Source organism: Spermophilus citellus (genome assembly GCF_964194105.1).
Source record: "Spermophilus citellus genome assembly, chromosome: 13".
NCBI lineage: Eukaryota > Metazoa > Chordata > Mammalia > Rodentia > Sciuridae > Spermophilus > Spermophilus citellus.
Genome location: NC_138193.1, coordinates 53,400,696 through 53,423,063, shown reverse-complemented (window position 1 = coordinate 53,423,063; position 22,368 = coordinate 53,400,696). Strand labels below are relative to the sequence as shown.

The 22,368-nt window shown below is 34.8% G+C and overlaps 1 protein-coding gene and 2 pseudogenes across 3 annotated transcripts in view; 2 read left to right on the top strand and 1 right to left on the bottom strand.

The window, feature by feature from the left end:
- The window catches only part of LOC308632401 (EH domain-binding protein 1-like), a gene marked incomplete at its 3' end in the record, with an annotated part of 76,295 nt that extends 62,843 nt beyond the window's left edge, over positions 1 to 13,452 (bottom strand). The window contains exons 1-2 of the mRNA XM_081264483.1: positions 13,361 to 13,452; positions 8,702 to 8,755 (exon numbers count right to left, since the gene is read on the bottom strand). The remainder of the gene's footprint in view (positions 1 to 8,701; positions 8,756 to 13,360) is intronic.
- Positions 1 to 22,368, top strand: part of LOC308632773 (centromere protein I-like) — a 358,828-nt pseudogene that overhangs the window by 232,206 nt on the left and 104,254 nt on the right. The window lies entirely within an intron of this gene.
- Positions 15,126 to 21,236, top strand: LOC308632400 (uncharacterized protein C2orf78-like; annotated as a pseudogene). The gene is made up of 3 exons: positions 15,126 to 15,189; positions 17,751 to 18,511; positions 19,340 to 21,236. The product of its transcript is annotated as an uncharacterized protein C2orf78-like (transcript).

The following is a 22,368-nucleotide window of genomic DNA, read 5'->3' as shown; positions in this document are numbered from 1 at the left end:
TTCCCACATGCAAAGTTGAATAAATTATACATATATATAGTATACAATACCAACAAATACAGATATATGACATTACTGAGTAAACTACACTTTGGTTACTGGATTAACAGAAGAATAAAGGTTGAGTATGCTGCTCATTAGAATTTTCATCAGGTTCAAGTAAATCAAATGGACCACATTTCTATGGAGGTAGAACATTAATAGGAAGGCTATAAACAGTACTACACTAAAGTAAATGTTGCCCTACTCTAAAAAGGATGGGTATTTCTGATTGGTACTAAGATTATAAATTGTACTGCTTAAATAGTGGGTAAGGGATGCTTCTAGTTTTTGTGAGGTGGGTAGTGGTACTATTCACCCTTTATACCTTCACGAAAGTAGTATTCATGAAAGGCACTAAAGAAGCTACACCTACCTGCTAACATGGAAGAAACTTACAATTATTGACAAAGATATCCAGGCTTTCCTCAGACATCAGAGTGAGGCCCTTTGTCTGAAATGATGTACTAGAGGAGAGTAAAGCAGAGTCAGAGAAGAGTTCCTGGGAGTGGCTACAAAATTTAGCTTTCAAGATAAAAGAAAAGTTAGAAGAAGAAAAAAAAGGCATTCTAAGAAGAAGAAGGAAATGTCAAGAAAGAACAAAAGATAAAGGCAAGAAAGACAATGGTGAGTTAAGAGGAATAAAAGATAAATAAGAGTGAGAAGAAAAATATTAAAACACACACACATACACACACACACACACACACACACACACACTTCCCCATTAAAAATCAACAAACAGCTACTTTTCTTTTTTTAAACTATTGATCCGAAGAATGTAATGATCAACATGTGATTAACCTGAGTTTCTATGTCTTCTTTGGAGGAAACCAGTTGGGTATCAAAATGTGTCTTCTCAGGGTTAGTGTCCCACTATTTCTAACTGTAACTAGTGAAATGAGCAATTTGGATCCTCAGTGCTTTCTTGGTGATGTTTATTTGATATTATCTGAGCCTTTTAGATGGATGGGATGTGATACTAATTATGTTAAGTCTAAGGCAGTACTACAAATCCTCTGTTCTGTTTCTTTTGTTGGATCAAGTTGGTTTGTGAGCCTAATCACCTCACCTTATTCTTAGAGATGGTATAGTAGCTCAAATAATATAAACATAAAAGTAACAAAATTTTCAATCTTATTAATTTTAAGTTTAAATCCTCTTCCAAAGTCAATCTATTGGTTTTACAAAATTATAGTCAGATAAATTACCTCTACTTTTTCTTTCAGAGAAAAAAATATGCAAATGCTTTTCTCCTCTATGAGTAAGTATTTACAAGCTGTCTTGTCATTTTAAAAAATTTTAAATTATATATGGCCACAATATCTTTATTTTGTTTGTTTATTTTTATATGGTGCTGAGGATCGGACCCAGTGCCTGAAATGTGCGAGGCAAGTGCTCTGCCGCTGAGCCTCAACCCTAGCCCTCTTGTCATATTTTAAAGGTTAAATCTAGAAACTATTCAGAGGTATAAGAATTATAAAGGAGTACAAAAAGAAAAAAATTAAAATCCTGAAACAATAAATTTAGAAATCTAGCTTCTTTTCCTTTATATTTTTCTATGTCCTCTAGAAGGGAATGTTATAAAAAAATAAGCACTCTTTAGCAGGCTAGATGCTTTCCATATATTATCTATAATCTTCAGTAATCTATGGAGTAGATATTAATATCACCATTTTATACCTGAATATACAGAGACTATAAAAGATTGACTAACTTGTCTAAGATCACACAGCTTGTAAGTGGTGGAATCACCACCAAAATTTCAACTTATATATAAACAGTTTTACATTTCAAAGAAGAAAGGTCAGAGCCTTGGGCATCTTAAATAAGCACTCTACCACTGCACTATATCCTCTGATCAGACAAAATTCTTTGTGACCAGAAACAAAAATTATTGCATTTTACACAAAAAGACAAAAAAAAAGTTGTCTCGAGAAAAAAAATATTCATAATTTTGGTGACTAAAATTCTAAAATTCCATTTTATAATGTCTAAGAGAAGCCAAGTAATTAATACAAAATAACTTTTAGACTGAATATAAATAATAATTAAAGACTACTAATCTAACACATATTTTCCTCAAGGTTTAACATTAATTTAAAACTTCTTTATGGTTCTACAATTTCAAATTATTTCTTTGCATCTTTGTCATTAAGGAGGCAATTGTTGCATTAGGAGTTAAAGGCAAAAGTCCTGGAGAAAAACAAGATTGGATAAAATCCATACTTTTTAGCTATATAACCTTGAGTAAGTTGCTGAAACTCTCTAAGCCTCATTTTATCTGTGAAATAGGGTTATGTATCTGATGCGTAGTTGTTGCAATCAACAAATGTCCTAATATATATGTATAAAGCATTCCACATAGCACCTGGTACAGAGAGAAAGGGCCCAATAAATTTGTAAAAGTGACATATTTTGGAGACTTCTTTGTTTAATGGAATATTTAATGGTAAACGAAACTTTACTCTTTATTACTATTACTACTGTGAGATATTCGACATAAAGACTCAGAATTTCTTGATTGAAAGAAAGGCATTAAAATTTCATTCAAAGAGCATGCCTTTTTTCCATGCCAAAACAATCAAACTTTCAAACAAAATCAAGATTTTACAAGAGCAAGAAATGGACTATGGCCCTTCAAAATTGCCGACTCTTCTGTATGAAATACGGAAGCACATTTGAAATGTAAGGAAGAAAATTACATTGTAACATGTTATTGCTACATGATAATCTACAGGAATAGCACCTTCACCAGGCAAGAGTCGATTCCACCATTCACCACTGAGGGGAGCTGTAACCAAGGAAAAGGTTTACATAGGCATCCCAAGGTTAAATTTCCCTACATACAATCTTATAATATTCAGCTCTCTTACTAAAATATTCTTTAAATTAATTTGACCAGCATACCCCAATTCTCTTTTGGAGACCTTGTAAGAAATAAGGTGGCTAATTATGTCTACATAAGAGTAAAGCCAGAGGATTTTTACCCTCCTTTATTTTTCTCCATAACACCTAATGCACTATTTGCACTATGTTTTTATCATGTTTATTTTATCTAACATATTATATATTTCATACATTAATTTCTATTTCTCCCCCCTATCTCTCTCTCTCTCTCTCTCTCTCTCTCACACACACACACACACACACACACACACACACACATATATACAGGAATATAAACTTCTTGAGGATTTGTTCTCTGTTTTATATTCTCAATGCCCAGGATACTCAGTGAATGCTTAGTAATGAATGAATGAATAAATGAATATTGGTTCATCTGTTTGAAAATATTTGTAAAAATACCTCATTAGATGATACAAAGGAAAGCAAACTGCTTTTACCTGATAATGAAGATGGAATGTCTGAATATACTGAAAAAGAAATTGTCTACTTATAACAAATTTTTGTTTAAAAGGAAATGTCTAACAGTAATTTTTCAACCCCATTGGTGGTTATAAAGACAGACCTGAAGAAACTGACTTAGTTAATATATATATATATATATATATATATATATATATATATATATATATATATTTATTTATAGTAGAAACCCCTTTTAAATAATCTGATTTTGGGGAAAGAGCTGGGTAATTCAGGGAAGAAATAAATATTGATGCCAAAAAATTTAAATTTGCTTCAATACCTATTAGTGTATTTCATTCAACAGGTTTTTTTTATACCTTTATTTTACTTATTTATTTTTATGTGGTGCTGAGGATCGAACCAGTGCCTCACATGTGCTAGGCAAGTGCTCTACCTCTGAGCCACAACCCCAGCCCCATCATTCAACAATTTTATGTCCTCTTCTTTGAGGATAATTTTGTTGATTTGTAATTTTCTCACATAATCAAGAATCATAAATATACCTTTGAGAACTTTAATTTCTTTTAAATGAAATAAATATTTAAAGGCAACAAAGATACAACAGGAATGCCAAATCTTTCCAGGTTTTTATAAAAGTTCATATTCTTTTATAGGTTTTTATCCATACCAGATTTCACAGCAGTTTTTTTTTCCCATTTAAATTTTAGCTCTATTCTTGTTCTCTTTTCACATTTTATATTGGTGCAATACAGTTGTACAAAATGATAGGATTTGTTACATACTTGTACATGCAGACATGTAATTCGACCAATATCACTCCCCAGCACTTTCCCACCTCCCTCTCTACCTCGAACCCCCTGGTCCCTTTCCTCTCCTCTACTGATCTCTGATTTTTATGAGACAGCCCCCCACCCCTTCTTCTGGCAGCAGTTTTTAAAAACTCACTTTTATCAACTCTTTCTAAAGCATTTAACAGTTCATGAAATATTCCTTCAAACCGATTGTTTCATTGCTCTATGAAAATCTACTTAAATTATAATAATTACAATAACTGATCAATAGCATGGTGAGGTTCTAAGTGGTCAAATCCAACTTACAACCTACTTATGAAGACAGAATTGTATACCAATGTGTCAGAGAGTAGCCTACTAACAACATTGACACATGTGGGCTTAAAACCATATGTTTTCGGCAGAATGTCAAGTACGAAACCCCCATGTAAATTAACCAGCAGTACATCAGAAGAACTTTGACTATACTGGCATATGGATCCCTTACATGCTATATATATATACCTCACTGTCTCTAGGGTCTACTTTTCAAATTTTCTTCAATATAGCTTATAGATGCTACTATTTTAATTCTTAAACAGAAGAATACTTACAGGACTTCTAACTCAAAAGGTTTAACTATAAATCATTCATTTCCTTACTCCAACAAATACATAATGAGAAACTATTAACTATAAGGTACTATGATAAAACAATGATGATGATGATGGTGATGATAATGATGATACAGAGACAAATGGTAAAACTTTTCCAATGCTAGGTTTACTTATCCAGGCAGGAGTCCTATCAGCATCTCAGAAAATGACCTAGATTTTGATTTAAAGACACTTTGATAGGTAAAGAAAAACATAAATTCTCAAAATCCACATATGCTTCTCGCTGTAGAGGAGTTGGTCCCAGCACAAAGAAATTAAGGTCCTCCTGAAAACGAAAGGAAGAGATTTGCCTAATTCTAGCCTATCTTCCAGGTAAGAATACAGTACACTTCCCTTATTTTGTTTTGTTTTAGTTCAGTTACACAAATTCATCCTTTGACATTAGAGTGTTCACAATTATGACAGTAATTCTAATTTAGGGCATGTAAATTAGTGTATTCTCTTGAGTTAATATATTTAAAATACTTCAGACACATGTACATTCATGCTTTTTCTCATATATAGAGAGTTCAGTAATTTCATAGTACTTCTAAATTCTGGTAACTTTACATAATGAAAGTAAATCGAATAATGGATGCACTTACTACTCTCACCTTTTTCTATTTAACATTGGAAAAAAACAAGCTTGTTCTGTTGATAAAATAGTCAAATCCTATAATGTTTAAAGAATTAAAGCAAAATTTTAAAAAACCTGCTGTATATTTACCCTGCTTAAAAATAAGTATAACCAAAAAAAAAATAAAATTATAAGAAAGCTACCTAATAAAACTATCTTCTTATATGAGGCTCCTACTAAACACTGGTGTTGTCATCATTATTAAAAGGCTGAGGAATCACCTGCCCCACCCATATTCATTAATTTTACTTTTTAATAAAGTCATCATCATCATCATCATTGTTTTATCATAGTACCTTATAGTTAATAGTTTCTCATTATGTATTTAAATTCCCATGGGTTTGGATCACAAGAAGATCTTAAAAGATAGATATTATTTTCTTTGATACTCATAATTGAGAAATAAAGTTTCTACTACAAAGTCTAATAACTTCCTTTAAATGAAAAACTAATTTAAATCAAAATTCAATTTTCTTTTTTCTTCTTTTCCAATCTGGCACAGGAAATAACTATTACAGAAACAAGGTATAGAAAAATAATTGTTATGTCAAAGAATTCAAAAGAAGAAGTTTTCAGCAATACTCAAATCTACTTCAGAAATAAAAATACATAGAAAAAATAAATGCTGATATGGACTATTTAAAGATTAAAATTAGGAAGTTATTAATTGGTTCAAAAATGCTATCCTAGATATTTCATTCTCCATAAACTTGAACATCAAAATTTTGACCTCCAAAATTTAATTTTCAAATAGTTTATAAAAATATTTCTATCAATTAAAACAAAGTCATAGATCTAGAAAAGCCATCTAAGATTATCTAGTAGAAATCCTTAGTTTTATAGATGAAGAAATTAAATTCTAAAGAATAACATACTCAAGGTCACCAGTTTTGAGGATACAACAATCAGGGTCTATACTAAATTCTAAACCAATTCAAAGCTCCTTCTTTCACTAAACTACGAAATGAGAAAAAGAAAAAATGCTCCCTACCCCCACCCCTGCAAAAAGAAAAAAAAACAAGAATATGTGAAAGCAAAAAGAAAACAAGGAAGCAGAAATATTGAAAAGCAGAATGACAGCTGGGAAACTAGAAACACAGTGTTCTCTCAACCACATCATTCCCAGTAAAGTTTTCATAGTTATCTCATTATGCAGTAAAACTTAATTTCTTGTAATATCTCAATTAAAACATTGGTTTTATAAAGTGAACTATATAGTTAAAAGCCATTTATATTATTATATTTTTGTGAATCAATGTATTAACAAATATTTATAGAGAAGGAATTCTAACATTTTCTTTTTCGTTTTCCTCCTATGTTTATTTCCTTACCCAATGTCTGATCCTAGCAACTTCAACCATTTGAGTAATAAGTAGGCAAATGTGCAAAATAAGTTTCTGACTTTTCATTGCTCTTTTACTTCCAAACCACATAACTCCAATATGGAAAGGATAATCCAAAATATACTTCTTTATCTTAAACCCATTTAAATTTCACCATTTTACTTTAAGCTTAATATGTCCATATTGATCTTTAACATACCTTTATAAAATGCATAATACAGAATTTATGAAGGTTATTTTCCCAAAATTCCAGACTTGAATTTCTTTTGCAGTCAAATCTAATATATATCAAAGAACTTTTTTTATATCTTTTGTACATTAACTAATTACAACCTGTTATTCAAAAATTTGGAACAACTGTGTCTTTAATGTGATTAATTGTGTAATAAGAACACCATTCTAAACAAATACAAAATTAGTTTTTTAATATCTTTGTCATTAATTACAAGTCAAATTTAACTGCTAATTTTTGTTATTGTGGTAGTGGTGGTACTGAGGACTGAACGCAGGACCTCACACAAGCTCTCTACTACTATGCGTTACAACCCAGCTACATCCCAAGCCCTTTTAAGACTTCCTTTAATACATAGAATTAACAAAAATACTTCAAGTATGATGCTCAAATCTATCAGTATGAAAAAGACCAAATTGGGCTGGGGTAGTGGCTCAGTGGTAGAGCACTTGCCTAGCACACATGAGGCACTGGGTTCAATCCTCAGAACCACATAAAAATAAATAAATAACTAGATTTCTTGGGTCCACCTGCAACTAAAAATATTTTTTTTAGAAAAAAAGTCAAAATTGTTAAGATGTGAAACCTTAACATGATTGACAGTGGCTTGGAATACAGTCATCAGAACTCCCCTAGTGTATTTGGACCTATTGGGCCCCTAATCTTCCCTGCTCTTTAGGCTTAAAAATGGCACAGGCACTGTTCCAAAAGTACAAGATTCCTTTACCACTGAAATAAAAAACAAAATTAGATAAAAACAGGAAGAATATAATGCAAAGCATGTTATAAGTTTATTATAAATATATTTTAGATGATGGTGACAACAATGGTAAAAACTAATATTTGTGGAGAATTATTTAATTCTCATAAAAACCCTATTATTTTCTGGTTGAGAAAACTTGCCCATTATCACAGAGTTTGTCACTGGAAGAACTAAAATTTGAAATCATGTCTCCCTGACTTCAGAGCCTTTATTCTTAAACACTGTATTTTCATTACCTGTCTTTAATCTTAGTCAATAAGCATTTATTGAATACTTACTATACCTACTTGGGACTCTGGAATATGTAAATTAATTTCAGATGATTATTAAAGTACTGATTTATTTGAGTTTTTCAATCCCAAGAGTTAAAGCATGTACTTTTTTTGGAGGGGAGTTGTTATTGGGAATTAAACCTGGGGTGCTTTATCACTGAGCTATAACGCCGGTCCTTTTTATTTTTTATTTTGAGACAGGGTCTCAGTAAGTTGCTGAGGCCCTGGCCTTGAATTTGCAATCCTCCTACCTCGGTATCCCAAATCAATGAGATTACATGTGTGCACTATCATACTGGATACACACTTCCTTGAAATATTTCAAAGGTAATTGATGATTTCATTCAATAAATGTTTATATTGAGTACCTGCTATAATGTTAAACAGACAAAAAGATAAATAACTGAGACATAGTTTTGCCATCAAGTCTCAAACAAAATACATAAAATATTACACACATAATTTAAGCTTTAACAAAAGCATTTCTTTCAAATAATTCTGCTATTATCATTTCATTAAAAACTTCTAAAGTCCAAAAATTGCTAGTTAATTTTCATAAGGAAACATTTCTCCTACTGTCAAAACATTCATGGACCTGAATAATGTATATATAAAGTAAAAACCATGAAAGGTGAAGGAATTTGCTATTAGCTTACATTTTCTATGACAAATGTCCACTCTTTGTCTTCAAATTCCTCTGCATGAGGATCCTGTAATAAAGGCAAAATATGAAATTGAAATACATGTCTTTAGTCAAATCAATTCAATTAAGAAATTACATACAACTTTGTTTTTAACTTTTACTAAAAGGGAGAAGTAAAGGGTTGGGATTGTGGCTCAGTGGCAGAGCACTTGCCTCGTACATGTGAGGCACTGGGTTCAATCCTCAGCACCACATAAAAATAAATAAACAAAATAAAGATACTGTGTCCATAACTAAAAAAAAAAAAATTTTAAAAAGGAAGAAGCAAAATATAGCCTCTTACCCTTATGATACTTTCATAATTACTCTAAGTTTAAGTCCACTGTTTTATATTATGAAATTCTATATTTTACTTTTATTGATACATATCACTATTTTCCATCATTTCATCTATGGCAAGACAAAAAGAAACCTGATTGGAGACAGATAATTCATTAGGGTTATTAAATGCTCATACAAACCTCTGCCCTCAGTTTTATCCATAAAGTACTTTAAATCAAAGTACCACTCCAAACAAGGTGTTCTTCAGTGTAGAGGTTTTATACATATCTAGAACTCCTAAGCATTACACGCAATTCATAATCCAGACAAAATGGTGAATCAGCATGGGATATTGATACCCTCCTACCATTTCTCCCCATTAACCCTGGAAATGCCACAGAAACATGAGAAATGCAATCTTTTTTTTTTTAATACAGCACACTTTTGCAGGCATTTATTTGACAAACATTTATTAAGTACTTATTACCTAAGAGTTTGTAAAGGTGTTACATGGGTTTAAACATAATTGTTCTTGCTTCCAAACACAAACACAATAACTTTAATCTAAATACTTATATATGATGAATGAAATAAATCCACCCAGGTAGGTTAAAAACCTGACACAAGAAATTTCTTTGGTGGTGCTAGACAAGGGAAGATCAGGACAGTGTAGAAGAGAAAGGAAACTGAACAATTGATACTGGTTTCCCTAGCTGCTTCTGCCCATGAACTAGGTTTATGGAGAACAATGACTATAAATAAAGATTGAAGGAGTTTTTCATAATGGATTTAAGACATAAATAATGCTAATTTAGAGAACAGCCTATTATCCTCCCAACCTGTCTTATTTTTTTAAGGAAAACAGCATAGCTCCAGCATAATTAGTATCAAAATAATAGTAATACAAAATATGTATTGAGTGCTCACCATATTCTAGTCATTGTGTTAAGTGCCTTACTCATCACAGTAAGTTTTGACATACATACTATTTTCACTCCCACTTAACAGAATAGAAAACTGAAATCTAAGAGAAAATTTCTCATAGTACACAAGTAAACACTGAAGCATTATGATGCAATACCAAGTCTGTCTGACTTTAATCTACTTTCAGTTTAACCACTGTGTCCCCAGGACCAAGAAAGTTATCTGGCACACAGCAGGCTCTCAAGAATACTTGATATATGAATTAATAGATGTATGTCTCAAAATTTAACAAAGATTTAACAGTACCCTATATATTCTAAGGAATACTTAACTTCTTAAAGTGGATAAACATTGTTTCTAAAACACAGATGATGTATTGCCTCTAAAAGAATTTTTACTAAGGAATAATTTCAATAGACCAAGAAACATCTGATAGGGTAGTTAGTAAAAAGATGTGAAAGAAAGAACAATAATGTTCATTTTTAAGGGACTTAAAAATGGCATTTTTATATAATTAACTCTTTGTATTACTGACCAGACAAAAACATAAATGAGAATGACTTCTGGTTTGAATCAATGAAGATTTATATCCTATTCTTTCTCTATTGTTTCCTAGTACTCTAAAGAGAAAAACTGAAATGACTTGAAGAGTTGCCATTTTCCTTCTTAAAATCCTAAAAGGCATTTTTTAAAAATTTACTAGAAACAGCTATTTTCAACTTAATTCAAATTTCAAAAACAGGTACTAGTCTAAAGAAATTAACTTCTAGTTAAATCAGAAAAGTTATTGGGTTGATAAAGCACTCGTCTATCATGCATGAGGTCCTGGGTTCAAAACCCAGCAGCAAAAAAAAAAAAAAAAGGGGGATAAGTCACCAAAAAATGAAATATATGGACTGAAGCTAATTGCAAATTTCAAGACTGAATAAACTACATTATTTAGTATAAGAAAGGAAAAAATATAAAGAATTTTTTTCACTTGAATTATTTTTAAATACTGCTCAAAAACAAGATCCAAAAGTTGCCATGAAAGATTGAAGTTGTTTCATTTTGCTCTGTACTTTTCACTTTTCTATTAGAATTTCTGAGGCCATGGGAGAGTCAGGAAGATAAAAATTCAGTTGAAAATTCATTTAAATATTGAAAACGGTCACAAGGTTGCTCCATTAGTACAAGTGACAAGAAATGCTGAATACAGCAAACTGGAAAGGAAGAGATGTTTTGTTTTTCCTCCTATATTCTAACACCAAAGGCTTCAGTTTAGTGATCTCAAGGACATAGGGAACATTCTCATCACTACTCAAAAACTACACTAACTCCCAATACTCCAAGCAACAGCCATTTCAACAGTCATTTTCAGCTCAAAATCAGTCAGTGTATATTTTTATCCCAAACATATGGCCGTCAGCTATTTACCAGCTCCATTCTAACCCCTTGTTCTTTTATCACCACTTTTTAAAAGTTATAAAACTAAGTCCACTCATTTGCCTTACCAATATGAAAAAAAGACTAAATTAACATATTTAAGAAGGTACTCAAAAGTCTTCTTTAAGAATGTCACATCTTGCTGTCTAGTCAATATTCATAACTTGTGAAAAAAAGTAAGCAAAGAGGAAAGAATAGGACTAATGGGATATTTGAGCAAGTTACCTTCCTTTCTAGTCTGTTTCCTTATCATTAAAATGGTAATAATGATAAAATCTTAGGGTTGCTTTGAGAATTAAATAATACATGTAGAAACTCTGAACGTACTGCTCTTAACCAACCAGCTTAGCACATTAATTCCCATAGAAGAATTATGCAGAAGAGGGTTTAATAAACAGGCTTATAGGGTATCTGGTAAAAGGGCAATAGGGTAGACTGACCATCCTGGAAAAGAAGAGCTGCTACTGTGTTTCATTCCTTATTTATGCCTGAGCAAATCAGAGAGAAGGTGTGTTAAGTGAGTGCGCACGCGCGTGTTTGTGAAAGAGAGAGATGACAAGTACAATCAACTAACGTTTCGATGTCAGTAATAGTAACATCAAAATTAAAAAATACATATGTAAAGAATCTTTTATAAAACAGTATGAAATACAGAGCATTTAAAAATAATACTTTAGGGCTTGGTTTGTGGCTCGTGGTAGAGTGCCTACCTAGCAAGTTCAACACTGGGTTCAATCCTCAACACCACATAAAAAAATAAATAAATAAAATAAAGTTGTTAGGTCCATCTGCAAATAAAAATGTTTTTTAAAAAATAATACTTCATCTATGGACCAATGCATTAACATTCATCTTACTGGATTTTTTCCTATTGATCTCAACAGTACTTTCTGAATACTGAAGTGAATTAATATTTTGGATCACAAAAACAAAAGCACTTTTTAAAACACAGTGATTTCACACTCAGTTCTAATTTCACTTTGCTTTACTTTAATTTCATGTCCTAAAATACTTAATGGATTTTCACAAACTTCATAATACTAAATTACACTTAATGAGATGCCCTCTTCTCTCTTGTCCTTCTGGAAAAGTAACTTCCTAATCTGAATCATTCAGAGAGGAAATAAAGCTTTTATTTTCTAATTCCACCATCCTCCAAAAAAGCTAAAATTTGAACATACTTGTCCCACCATTTTTTAGGAGCTGGTAAAGAGCTGGTTAGAAAAGTAAATACTTCAGTGCTTGATTAACATATGTGTGAAGAGAATTATAAAGTTTCAAAAAATATGGAAGATTTTCAAGAAAAAATACATACAAAACAAGAAGAAATGTACATGAACAGTTACATTTTTTAATATGTGATCTGAATATATAACCAGAATTTGCTGGTATTACACTCATAAATATTAATATCAATTAACATTTGCCAAATATTGATTATAAACATGTCTTATTACATTGACATTAGTAAAATACTTACTGAAAACTAATTTTAAACAACTCATTATTAAAAAAGACTAACAAGGGCTGGGGCTGGGGTTCAGTGGTAGAGTGCTTCCCTAGCACTTGAGAGGCCCTGGGTTCGATCCTCAACACCACATAAAATAAAATAAAGGTATTGTGTCCAACTACAACTGAAAAATAAATATTTTTTTAAAAGAGACTAATGAAATAAGGGACAAATCTAAGTATTCTATAAACTTTAGCTTTTCACAGGAAAAGTGCTTTAAAGATTCCTGTGGATTGAATGTAGGAAGTGGTAAAAGAAGTATCTCAGCTAATATTAACAGTAACTTCAAAATTATCCCTGAATTATTCAGACTTCATAGACTGTAAAATACTGTGATGCTTTACATCATAGTAAATTCCTATACTCCTAAAAATAGTGTACATTAGATACCAGATTGGATATAAATGTATAAAACAATAAATAATGAAATGTTCTCTCATTTAGAACCATGGGTATTTAATACATTTTATAACTTATAATAATAGAACTTACCTTAAAAAGTGTTACAGTGATTTCAATGTTTTCAGGAACAGGCCATACAACAACACCACGGTATGGATTCTTTATTCCAGGTTGCCAGCTATGAGCCTATCAATATGAGGTACAGAAAATACAATGTTAATAATTTACATGAGTTTATTGACTTTATTTAGTTATCCATTAGATCTGTAGTCTCTCTGAAATATGATTAGTAAACATGATTAGTAAAATAAAAACTTTCAAGCATAAAGCTGGGCCAGAACAAGTCATATCACATGAGAGTTATAGATTACTATCTATAAAGAAAACTTCATCCCCATATACACACACACTGAAAAAACAAAGATGTAAAAATCCTTCATACTGGGGATTAAACCCAGGAGAACTTTACCACTGAGCAACACTTCCAGGCCTTATTTTATTTTATTTTATTTTATTTTATTTTATTTTATTTTATTATTTTGAAACAGGGTCTCACTAAATTGCTGAGGCAGGCCTCAAACATACAATTTTCCTGCCTCAGCCTCCTTAGTAGCTGGGATTACAGGCATGTGCCACAGCACCCAGCTCTCATATATTCAAAAGCTATCATTTCTAATTAGATAGAACTTTTATTAGGAAAAATATTTTTTGACTAAGAACTTTAAGACATTCTTTGAAAGAACAAATACTAATCAGGTGTAGTGGTGCATACTGATAGTCCCAACTACTCAGCAGGGCTGAGGTGGAGGATTACTTGAGCCCAAAAGTTCAATACCAGTGTGGGCAACACAGTGAGAATCTGTATTGAAAGAAAAAGAAAAATGGAAAAACATAGCTGTGTGCTTTGTATTTAAGTTCATTTTCCACTAAACTACAATGTTTCTCCATTGGGGCAAGTAAAGGAAAACAGCGATTTTTCCAGGCAATATTTCTAATATTCTAATACTTAAAATTTAGGGGATTATTTTCCCCCTTATAAGTCTTGATTACCAAGGTATCCTAAGGAACCTCCAACCCCCCAAACTTTCAGGTGAGTTCATCACCATAGTTCTTCCTTTGTGGTAAAGGTGAGCTGATAGAAGATGGCAAGCCAAGATATCTCAACCAAGTCTTCATCTCTATGGGCTGCAGGACCATCCATGAGTATATTATGAAGGTAATAAAGGGTAACACAGAATACTTTCTATGTTTTAGTGCATGTTCTGACAATGAGTTTAACATAATTAAATTAATAGTGGCTATGAGATAGCTACTATTGATTCATTCATTCACTTGATACTATTTGCCAATTGATACTATTTGCCAAGCACTGTTCTAGGCACAGGTGTAGTGAAAAAGCATCTGCCTTGGTGGAGTTTATGGTATAAATGGGAAGAGATGGACAAGTAAAATATACAGTATATTAGGTGGAAGTTAAGTGGTAAGGAGAAAACACAGTAGCAAAGAAGGATAGAGGAGAGGAAGAGACGTAATACTTCAACAGCAGTAGCCGGTTTCACTGAGATGGTAACACTTGAGGTAAGCCGGTAAGAAACTGGACGTGAGAAGAGTTTTCTAGGGGGAAAAAAAAAGCAACTAGCACTGAGGCACTTAATAAAAAACAAGGACAATGTGGTTGGAGCAGAGTGGTCAAGAGGAGAGAAGCAGGAGATGAGGCCAGAAAAGAAATGGAGGGCCCAATCACATAAACCCCTCGTAAGCCATTACAAAGATATAGGTTTGTACTTTGCACCAAATAAAAAGTCACTGGAAGTTTTTAAGTGAGAAATTTTTAAGTGAGAAATTTCTGGGCTACATGGATTTTGAAAAACTGATGTTCCCTAACATGCATCAGAAGGACGAATTCCTTTGTATGACAGGTAGTTTTCAAAGAGTTCACTCTCTAAAACAGAATACCTATAAAGAGACAATAATGGTTTTTAAACCTAAAAACCAAAGAGAGACCTACAGAGGAACAAAAATTCAACTTCCACATCTCGAATTCCACATTTATCTAAAATAATTTTATGAAGTCTTTTTGGGTTTTCTTTCTCTTAAAATGTGTATTTTTAGTTGTAGTTGGACACAATACCTTTATCTATATGTGGTGCTGAGGTATGAACCCAGTGCCTCACATGTGCTAGGTGAGCTCTCTAACACTGAGCCCCAGCCCCAGCCCCTCTATTTGGTTGTCCTATATGGGCTGAGGGTGTAGATCAGTGGCGGAGTGCATGCTTAGCATGTGGGAAGCCCTGGGTTCACTTCCCAGCACCAGTATCCATCAAAAAAAATTAGATTTAAATGTATTATGATATTCTAGTGGTGATGTGTCTTTTTCAAACTTTAGAGTCAACATATTCCTGTTAAACATGATTATAAACTAGATTTTGAGGACAAATGTAAATTTCATGACCATATTCAAGCATTTTTCCTGGTTTTTTTAACTGAAATGTTTATCAAAAAAATGTTTTTATATTAATTGAAATATCTTCAAGTAAAATTCATATCATTAACTTAGTGTGGGTAATATTTAGAGGAATATGAAAAAGCACAGTGATGAAATTAATTTACACTTCTTATTTCATTCTCTACTTGGCCAAAATATCCTTCCTTCCTTCCTTCCTTCTTTCCTTCCTTTCTTTTTCTCATTCCTTTCTTTCTTCTTTCCAGTGCTGGGAAATGAATGCAGAAATTGAAATGCAGGGTCTCATTCATGCTAGGCAGGCATGCTACCACAATCTACATCCCCAGCACATTTTGTTGAGGTCCTCATATAAGATCTTGCTATATTGCCCATGGTGGTTTTCAATTCCTGGGCTCCAACAACCCCGCAGCCTCAGCCTCCTGAATGCTGGGACCACAGGCACACCCCACCATTCATAGTGGGCTTTTGCTTTGGTTTTTGCTTTATTGCATGTGATGGGAAAGAGAATGGTTTGAATTTTGCTTTTTTGCAGTACCAGGGAATGAATCTAGGGACACTTTACTACTGAGTTACATCCCCAGCACTCCCCCTTTTTTATTGACACAATATAATTATTTATTCATTTTTATGTAGTACTGAGGATTGAACCCAGTGCATCACATGTAGGAGACAAGAGCTCTACCACAGAGCTGCAGCCCCAGCCCTTCTAAAATTTTATTTTGATACAGTGTCTCAATAAATGGCCAAGGCCTTCTTCAAACTTGCAATCCTCCTGCCTCAGGCTCCTGAGTAGCTGAGATTACAGGTATGTGCCACTGCAGCTGGCTTCATAACACTGTTTTTGAAATAGGTAGCTACATACATTGTGGCTACCTATATGTTCACTTTTACTTAATTTTGCTTCTTATATTGGCTGATACAGTTTCTCTGCCTATATGTACTGCATAGAAATTAATTTAAAATCATCTTCAACGGTGGGCAGTGTTTTGGTTAACAGTATTCAGGAAAATAGACTAGAAACATTCACTTTCATAATATTTTATGCATGATAACAGATCTTCATTTGCTAGTAAATTTGCTACATTTCCAAGTTTTCATCAGTATCTATGCGTTATTTTTAGTTATATGATGTTTTTCATTTTTGCCTTTCTGTCTTTCCAGAACATGCTACATATTCCTTTATATGAAACTTAAGTAGAATAAGATTTTGATTCATGGATGAATTATCACTCTTAGTGTTATTGTAATCACCCTCCAGATAAGTAACCTGAAGCTCATAGAGTTTAAATAACATTTTTCTTCCAGAAAGCATTTTTTGAGAAACTTACTCTCAGGTAGTCATTTTGAAGTAGGATCAAAAGCCAGGCTTAAACAGGGTAAAGAAAGACCCATTAAATATACCATCTGAATGGTACAAGTAAACTCTAGAAAATGGCAGATGAGCTGCACAAGCAAAATGAGACGCGAAAGATAACAGTGGTGATACCAGGACTGTTTTCTATGAAGAGGGAAAAATAAAATTCTATTTCCCTGTCTTGTGCTCTTTGTCTAGAGCACAGAGTCCAGACAAGGGAGTAATTTTCTATGACCTGGTACTGATACTGAACAAATCAATTTTACTTATCTGAGCCTCCGTTTTCCTCACTTACAAACTTTTAATGTTAAGTGTACTCAAAGTCCTAAAATGCTTCAGCTTTAGGGCATGTTCATAAGTTAATACTATGGCCCACTCAAAGGAAAGAGAGGGCAGAGAGAAGGATGCTTTTAGGGAACAATGAGTAAAGCAGATCACTTGGGTCTACTGTGCCCAATTGGACAGAAAAGACACCTGATCACAAGAGTACCAAACTGCTCCCACACTTGCAGCCATATTAAATGGTTTGATTTGGGGTATCTCAATGATTTCTGGTATTGGAGGCTTCCTGACTGCCACAACCTTAGGATGATATTCGTCCAGAGATATCATAAGAATCTCTCAGTCTCATCACATTTTCACCACTCTCTTTCTTCCTACAGAAAATTTCCAAAATTCTTCTTTACATGGAACTGCACATTCTCTGCAGCTCTCTCTTCCTGTGATGACCAATGCAGCTTCCCTGACAGGAAGTGTGTGCAACCTCTCCAGAGCCTCTGCTCCAGCTGCCACTTCAGCATGGTTACTGCCCTCAACTGTGGCACCTCCTTCCAGCCACTCACGGGCAGTGCCTACCTTTATCAACATCCTAGTACAGCCAAGGTGTCTGGGATTACTAGCCAGAAACAGATCACCACGGCACCGGCCTCCTATCCAAGTGTTTCTGAGTGGTATACCCCAGGATGTGCTGAAAAGAGCTCCTCTTCACTCAGGGACTTTAATCTGATTCTCACTGACCAGGACATAGCAGGTTCCTCCATGACTATGGCATCCCAATATGAAAAAACTTCTGAAACCAATGTCATGGTTTCTGTGTGTCCATGACTATATGCCAGGCTTGTTCAGAAGACACCATCTCAGATTCCAAATCAGGGACATACCCTCTCACTTTCCTACGAAGAAGGAAGCCAGGTCTACTACTATGATCAAAACACTCTGGGGAATCTGCTCTCTGGAGAACACGGTCCCTGTCTGCAATCCTATGACTGTGTGCCATATGCAGGAAGTAGTGCCGCTGCCCCTCAACCAGAAAGGGTGACAGTGCTGCAGAAGGTTCAGCCCACAAATGCTCTACGATCAGTCTCTAACCCTGGGATCTACTGCTCGGTATTCGCTCAACCTATTACAGAAAATATTTTTCAAGGTGAGTACAATCAGCAAGAAGGGGAAGGATAAGATTAGCACTCAATTGAGGGTCCAGATTGCAACTGGTAGCTGTGGGTCCACAGACCTGTAGTATTTAAGTCCTGAAACTTTAACCACCATCCTTGTTTAGCACTACATATTTTCAGACTCTATAAGAGAAGAATGCAGGACACCATAATGGCCACCCAGGATGCACTTAAGAGACCTCCAGGACACTGAAGGAGGCTACTTGTCACAATTTTTGCAGATCATGTCACAATTTTTGCGGATCAGTCCCCCTACACCACAACATTATAAATTTATTTCCCTGATTTTATTTGATCTCTTAGAAAGATACTGCAAAACATACAAGGGTGTGACAATATAATTTTTCCTTAATTTGCTTCAGGACTTAAACTTTGTATGCAGTGATGCTCTCCAAAGCAGGGGTCTAAAAATCTGTCCTTTCACATAGATTTCATGAGCAAGAGCTCCACGCTCTCCTAGTTCATGGTGCTAAGTGTTCTTATACTCCGGGGAGAGTAGAGAGAATTAAGAGACCCCTATATGAGAAAGAGACTTCATAAAACTGTTTTTGTGCATTTCCACACAGAGCAGACAATGCTCTACCAGTGAGCCATGCTGCCATGATGATGTGTAAGCACAAAACTGTGTCATCAAGTGATCACCTGTAACTAACAGGCACCTCCTAACAGAGACTAGTCTGCAGTCCTTAAAAAAAGCTAATAGAAATGCCTTATCCACAGTCCACAGATTCCCTGATTAGTGCATTGCTGGGCAAGAGGAGCATCCTACTTACCATCATCCTTGATTCCTTTCTTTGCAGTGATGGAAACTTCCCTAGAGACGGAGGCTTCCTTGGGATTGCAATCTCCAAGTCAGACATTTTGTCTGCCACAGCCTCTGGAATTCTTGTACACCTGCAAAAACAGAAAAAGCCAAATAGTTGAGAAAACCTCACAAACTGAACTTGGGGACATTTCCATAATAACTCTATTCCAGAGTTGTTCTGATTTCTTGGCATTGCCTCCAAATCAAAGCCAAAAGCAAACAGAGATTAAGAATTTGTGTGAGAGTAAACTATGCTCTCAGAGTCACTGGATGCCTACCAGATTGCCACAGAGAACCAGGATCCTCCACTACTCCCTTTACATACCTGAAATCCACTACCTTCTGGCCTCCATTGGTCCTCTGGACCAAGAGGAGAAGCCACATTCTGAAATTATCCATCTGGGAAAGAATAGCCTGAGTCTTGAGGACCAAGGCACACTTGAAAATGGGATTGAATCTAGCAGTGGTTTTGCAGACCTCACTGCACTGCTGGGGGATATTTACCTTCCTGAGCTTTTCAGTTCCTTGAAAGACTTTGACCAACTTGAAAGTCCCACACAAGAAAATCCAATAACACCAGAGCCATCATAATGAATCAGGGGCAGGAATTCACAAGTGTCATAAAGAGTCCTAGTGATCCCGTGAGGAACAACAAACATAAAGCCTCAGAGTGTCTTCATGGAACTCCTCAGGCCAAAATGCAGCCAAGGAACCAACAGTGCTCATAAGAAGGAGAAGTTGCTCACAGGGATGCAGACAGTAGCAGGGGCCCTTGTGCACACAGCCTAAGCACTCTATCAGCAAACCTCAGAAAGCTGCATCCAGCAGGAACAGCAAGGCTAAGGTCCATGGGCAGGAAAAGACCAAGAGGACCAGAGTAAACAACTCCAGGAAAGCCAAGGAGAGGAAGCAGCCAGGCAATAAGGTCAAGGCAGAAGAGAAGCCAACCGTGCCCAAGATGAAGTGGAAGTGGAACCAACCTGAGCTTTGCCAAGAGACCTTTAAAAAGCCTCGGAGCTGTCTCGGCATGCACATGCTGGAGTCGGTGCAGTTTTTCCAAGCACTTGGGAAGCAGAACGATAAGAAAACTGGGCTCTCTTCCTCCCAGACCCCGGGAAACTCAGGCAGTACCCAAGATCCCCACCCATGGCTGACGGTTAACGGTCCTGAGAAAACACAAAGTTAAAGCCCAAAACCCAGATATCAGTTCTGAAGGAGAGGGTCCCTCTCCATCCATTTATGAGCCTCCACCACCTGGGAAGGTAAAATTGGTACCTTTGCCTTTTCTGACCCTGGAGAAACCTCCACCTTGACAAGTAATCAAACGGAGGCCACAGTCTCTGGCCTCAGGGAGACCCACTGGGTTTTACCCTGCCCAGGATGGCCCTGCTAGCTTAGCTCAGCCTATAGCAGTCAACCAATCCCAACCAGCTACTGCCAACCCATCTTGGATGTGTCCTGCCAAACAAGCTCAGCCCATTTTGACCCATGCCAATCAGTCTGTTTTGACTGCTTCTACCCAGCCTACTGTCCCTTGGTCTGCTGCTTCTAGGCCTGCACCCTACAAAACATCATCTTGCACCTCTCTCCAGTGGCAACCTGTTCCCACTGTTGAAACCAAGCCCAAGTCACATTTGCCCAAGTCTCAAAACCAATCTCTACTCCAAGACTTTGCCTTACAACCAATTCCATGGAGAAAACCCAATGTTACTGGGCAAGTAATATCAACTCCCATTACCAATCAGTAGAGGCCAGAGCGGGAAGCCATGAAGAAGAAGGCTCAACAAGAGTGTGAGAATGCTGCCAAGTACACTGCTTTCGGGAGAGTGCAGTGCTTCATTGAGAGGGAAAGAGACATGGAGATTTCTCGCTACAATGGCTACACAATGTAAGAGCTGCTAAGATCCATGGTGCCACTTAAGGACCAAATAGTTTTCCACATGTATGTAGATAGAGAGATACACATACAATGTTTAATAAAATTAAATTTAAAATGTAATATAATTCATTAATACATAATAAAGAGGCCTTCTGGTACCACTGAGAATTCATAAAATTAAAGAGGCTTTTGGGTACTAAATGGGTACCAAATAGTGTTGCACATATATACATACATACATACATACATACATAGAACTTCATTCATTAAGACACAGTTCAAAATGTAATAAAGTTAAGAAATGCTATAGGATTGATTAATAGGTAAGTAATAAAGAGGCCTTATGGTATCATTTGAATACAAAATAGTTTTCCATATATATATATAGGGGGGGGTACATAGATACAAGATTATTCACTTATACATTTTTAAGACTTAATATAGTTAAATGAAAAAATGTAATAGAATTGAGAGGTAAGTAAAAACGAGGCTTTCTGGCACCACTTGAGCAATACATAGTTTTGCATAGACAAAAGTATTTTTAAATATGTAGTTATGTAGGTATAAATTTATTTATTTCAATAAATATTCAAATTTGAATAAAGAATTGTAACAGAATTGGTTAACAGATAATAAAGAGGCCTTCTGTTACCACTTAGCTATCAGATATTTTTCCACATAGAGGTATGAAAACTTACACCGGTATACGTTTAAAACAATAAAATTGAATAAAGAAATGTAATGGAATTGATTAATAGATAAGTAACAAAGACGACTTTTGAGTTTGAATTGCCACTAATTCTAGTATTGTTTGGTAGAAGTGGGGATCACACTCTGCATGAGAAGAAAGGAACTAAAACTTGGCTAGGATAACATGGGTAAAGGCTAGGAATTGATGAAAGAGGAAGGAATATGATCCAACAAAGAGAGAGATTTATGAGCTTACTGGAAGAATCAGGAATAGGCATAATGGTGGTAGTAAAACACAAAGTTTGAGGGTAGGTTTAAAAGCATAAAAAGTGAAGCAACTTGAAGATGTCAGAAGATGGGTTCATGTTGACCAGAAAAAATTCAAAAATCAAAGCACAAGCTCTCATGGAGAATGGCCTAGGTCTTATGACCTACCTGAGAGGCATTTTACAAAA